General features: G+C 34.2%; 1 non-coding gene across 1 annotated transcript; it reads right to left on the minus strand.

Annotated features, from left to right (window-relative positions):
* Window positions 1-254: 254 nt before the first annotated feature.
* Window positions 255-360, minus strand: LOC144366417 (U6 spliceosomal RNA). Its single transcript, XR_013425520.1, has one exon. It is a non-coding gene; the product is annotated as a U6 spliceosomal RNA (small nuclear RNA).
* Window positions 361-5,320: the final 4,960 nt, after the last annotated feature.

Raw genomic sequence — 5,320 nt, forward strand, 5'->3', positions numbered from 1 at the left:
TATTGCCCACTTTTTAATTAGGTTATTTTTTTATTGAAATTCTGAAGTTCTGAATATATTCTGGATATTAACCCATTATCAGAAATACAATTTGCAAATATATGTCTTATTTTGTAGGGTTTTTTCTTTGCTGAGAGAGTTTCTTAGTGTGTTACAATCCCATTTGTCTATTTTTGCATTTGTTTTAGGATCCTATCCAAAATAAAACAAAACAAAACAAAAAAATCCTTGCTCATTCCAATGTCCCTAAACATAAAAAGATGGAATGTTTCACAAATAGTTATGTCATCGTTGCCTGGGGGCCATGCTCATCTTCTCTGTATCATTCCAATTTAGTATATGTGCTGTGAAAGGAAGAACTGCATGATTTCACTTACAAAAATATTCTCAAGATGCCCAATTCATAGAGTAGAGACTAGAATGGTGATTACAAGGGGCAAGGAGAGAAAAATTCAAAAGTCAAAGGGTATAAAGTTTCAAATAGATGAAAGGAATAAATTTAGTGATCTATTGTACAACATGGTGACTATAGTTAATAATAATGTACTATATATTTCAATGTTGCTAAAAAGTAGACTTGAAATAGTCTCATCACAAAAAAATAAGCAGATGAAGTAATGAATATGTTTATTGGCCTATATAATAAGTCTTTGATATCATAAATATATATGCCATAAATATATATAATTATGATATGTCAATTAAAAATAAAATACCTTTAAAAAAGAAAGAAGGAAACCAAGCACTGGCTATTGTACGCAGAATTAGGCAAATCCTCATGCTTCCCAAAACAAGGATGGGAAGGAATTTCTCTCTCTCTCTTTTTTTTTTTTTTTTGGCTTACATTTATTTCAGGACCCATAACTGCACAGATGGTGGGTGAAAGAAAACATGACAAAAAATGTGTTCAAATTTTCTTAGGAATAAAAAAAATTAAACAAAATCCCTCTGAGTTAGTGCACAGCATTAAGCACTAAAGGCAATATTAAAAATCATCCCTAACATCATATTAAAATATTAGTGTAATCAATGAGCCTCAAATAGTTGGTAATGTGAACATTTTTAAAGAAAATATTATCACTCCATAAATTACTCAAGTATTATTCTAATATCAGCAAAGAATTAATGAGTTCAATTATGCCTTTTCCTAATGTACATCTTAGATCTCCAAACTTTGATTCCCATCAGCTTACTCAATATATGAATAGTGTTTAAAGATAAAATCCACTTTTTCTTGTCAATTTGTATATGTATGTATGTATGTGTGTATGTATATATATGTATATATACATACACACATACACAAATAGAAAATAATAAAACAAATATCACCCATATAACTATGTGAATTGACTGCTACATTTAGTCCTTATATTTTGTTCATTAAAGGAAATAAAAGTTAAATAAATTTATCTTTCTCTGGTGGTATTCCCTGCCTTATTTCTCCCTAGAAAATAATTAAACAGAATTCAGTACTGTACGTGTGTTCAAAAAAACCCCACCCCCACACACATATAAAATTAATTCCTGGCACTTAAAAAATAATTGCATCATACATTTTTGTATTTATGTATATTCATAATTATATATATATATAAATCTTTTTAGTTGTTCATGGACCTTTATTTTATTTATTTTTATGTGGTGTTGAGAATTGAACCCAGTGTTTCATACATGCCATACAAGCACTCTACCACTGAGTTACAATCCCAGCCCCTGTAATTATATTTTTATCTTACAAAAATGTCATTGCTAAACATTTTTGTGCAACTTATATTTTTATTCAATATTATTTTCATCAAATCTGTGCATGTTCAAATAGACCTCATCATTGTCGCAACAATAGCATATTTTAAATTTATTTTCAATGTATTACATCTTAAAGTATGTCATTATTTTTAAAGAGTTTATGTACAAATGCCTTTTTTTCTGCATCCCTCATCTCCCTTTCTTTCTAGCCCTGTATCCCAACACACACACACACACACACACACACAAACACACACACACACACACACATACACACACACACACAAATGAGCTTTTATTTTTGGACTCTAAACCCCCAAATTCTGTTGGCAAATGTCCTGAAATCAAGCTTAGCTTTCTGGCTCTTAGTGTACAACAGACTGAGATACAACAGGGACAGGAAACACCTGAACTTTCTGCAGGTCCCTTTGGGTACATTAATTAAATATACTCAGAAAATGTTTGCAGCTGAGTGTGGATATATAAAAATTTAGGGGCTATGTTTAGAATGTCTTGTTCATCTTTGCAAAGGCACAACAATCCCAATGACACCTTAGGAACAAAACCTTAACAGATAGGGTGGATGAATCACCAACTTAACAGGGTGTTTCCATGGACAATGCTCCTCAGCTGTGTGATTTGGAAAGGAAAATAAAAAAGAAGGGCAAGCACATTAGAGAAAACTGAGCTCTCTCAGAAAGCTTTACTGTTGGAATCGAGATTGTTTTAGATGAAAACAAGCTGCAGCCTCCCTGTCTTAGTTTCCATATCTTCCATTTCTGGAAGTAATTAGTTTTACATTCTTTTCCTTCAAACACATACAAACACACACTACGCACTTGCAATGCATATCTTCAAGGGCAAACTGTGAGTCTGAATATTCCTAATAACCATATTTCTATGAGTAAGATTGTAGGTACAAATATATTGTGACAGATCTGTTACTGCCACCTAATTTATGCTTCAGAACTGATTGTCAAATCAATTTCAAATAATTAAAAGCATAGGAAAAAAGCTCAAACTGATTTTTTTCTATTCCCCCTGGCAATATCATGATGTATAGACTAATAATTATGTTTGTGTGACTTTATCACAAGGTTTTTATTTTGTATAATTTATATTAGCAAAACTGTACCACATATGCTGTTAAAAAAAAAGAAAAGCAAAAATGATTCATGTTCTCAGGGTGTTTACATTCTACTAAGTAAAATGTCACAGACAGAAATAAAAGTAGCATAGATTACAAATAACATTCTAATAAGGAAAAAGGGAAAAATTTTACCCAGGAGGAAAGACACACAGCTAGTAAGAAAGTGGGGTTCTATCAACAATACTCATCCTGAAGGGAGGTGCCCTGAGACAGGACAGGCTGAAAGGCTTGAAATTTTAAAACCTTAGCCCCACCCTGACTCTGCCCTTACTAACTAGCTTTATCTTACAAAGTTGCCAGCGAAAATTTGCTGATATACAGCATGGCCTTGAGAACATTCCAGTTTTTCAGTTTTTGTTCTCCTCCTGCAGAAGAGGATAAGAGATGAGGCTGGGTCCCATGGCACACACCTGTAATCTCAGCAGCTCAGGAGGCTGAGGCAGGAGGATTGCAAGTTCAAGGCCAGCCTCAGCAACGTTGCCAGGCTCTAAGCAATTTAGAGAGACCCTGACTCAATTTTTTTTACAAAAGGGGAGGCGAGTGGTAGCTGTGGTCAAGCACCCCTGGATTTAATACTAAGTATCTGTGTATGTGTGTATGTGTGTGTGTGTGTGTGTGTGTGTGTGTGTGTGTGTGAGAGAGAGAGAGAGAGAGAGAGAGAGAGAGAGAGAGAGACAGAGACAGAGACAGAGACAGAGACAGGGAGAGAGATGGTTTATAGGGTTCTTGTGAAAAACAAATAAAATAATATATATGAGTTTATAGTAAACTCTAAAGTACCAGAAAAGTATTGTTTATAATTTTCTGATAATTTTAAAAATAAAATGACAAAGGATTGTAAGCTTGTACATCATAATATGAAGGTCACTCTTCTGTGAAAAAGAAGTAGGCCTAAGATTGGGAGTGGGGAAAAAAAAAAGAAAAAATTTAGCTTGTTACCTCCCTTCCTTTACCCCATTGATGGGAGTTACCTGACCTTAAAATCCTGTGACTTCCTTTTGCATAGGTCAATGGGACTCTTCCTGGGAGAATGAAGTATACCTCACTTCCATGCTCAAAATACACCCCCAAATTGAAGTCAATAAGTAGGTCCTCTTATAGACCCAGAGCCATGTTTTATAAAATGAGTTGACAACTGGGTTTTATAAAGTTGTGAAGTTTTCTGTTATCTGAAAACCCCATGCTGGGCCAAACTCCTTTGTTAGGTTTAATGGAGGAGTTGAGTGTCCATTATGTGCAATTTCCTTCTTCTGTGAAAGCCTAAGGGAGGATGTTCAGATCTGGGAATGAAGCACATCCCCATCATGACAGTGATCAAGAGTTAAGAAGGAACTTGCTCTCGCCCTTTAGATTCCGAATCACACCCTCAGAGAGACCATTATGGTCTGAGAATAGGATCATTCTGACCATGTGGCATTGACCAAACCTGAACAAAATGTAAATACAGGGACTGTGTGAAAATCATAAGTCAGAATACCACATTTCATGTGCTAATCTTTTCATGACCCTCTCTTTGTACAGAATTTCAATGATTGTGTAAAGAAAAGAAATGTGACTAAACCAAAAAGAGAACAAAAGAAAGAAGGAAGGGAGAAAAAAAAGGAGGGAAGGAAGGGAGGGGGAAAGAGGGAATAGAAGAAGGAAAAGAGGAAATAAAGAAAACTTGAACAAAAAGAACAAACCTGGAGACATCACACTCTCTGAATTATATATGCTACAAAGTTGTAGCTAACAAAAGAGTGTAACAAAAGAGTGTGACAAACGGTGTAACAATATTCACACTGATTAAAGGATCAGGAGTCTAGAATTCAACCTATAAATTGTGGTCAACAGATTTTCAACAAAGAGGTCAAGAACATATGACAAGAAAAAGACATCTATTAACTATGATGCTACAAAAATGTCTCTATCTACATGCAGAAGAATGAAAACAAAATTTATCTCACAATTTCTAAAAGAATAAGCTCAAAGTCGAGAAAATACATAAACATAAGACCTAAAACTATAAAACTACTCAAAGAACACATAAGGGGAAAACATTGGAGAATATGTCTGTGGATCCAACATTTAGAAGTTTTCATTATTTTCTTGAAAGAATTGAGTTTGGAATGCATGCAGAAGACCAACTTATAAATGTCTAATTTCAAGTTTAAAGTTTCAGGAAGATAAAATAGAATAAGCAAAATAAAGGACAATGCATAGTGCTCAATCCCTTCTGGAATATTTGAGAGAAACCATTTAACAGAGTATTTTACTATCAATAGCCTCACTGTTTAAATAGAAACTGTATCCATTTTTGGTCAACTTTTTCACTGCTGTGACTTAAAGACCTGATGAGAACTACTTTAGAGAAGGAAAAGTTTATTTGGGGGCTCACAGTTTCAGAGGTCTTACTCCATAGAAGGCTGGCTCCATTCCTCA

Source organism: Ictidomys tridecemlineatus, chromosome 8 (assembly GCF_052094955.1).
Source record: "Ictidomys tridecemlineatus isolate mIctTri1 chromosome 8, mIctTri1.hap1, whole genome shotgun sequence".
Lineage (NCBI taxonomy): Eukaryota > Metazoa > Chordata > Mammalia > Rodentia > Sciuridae > Ictidomys > Ictidomys tridecemlineatus.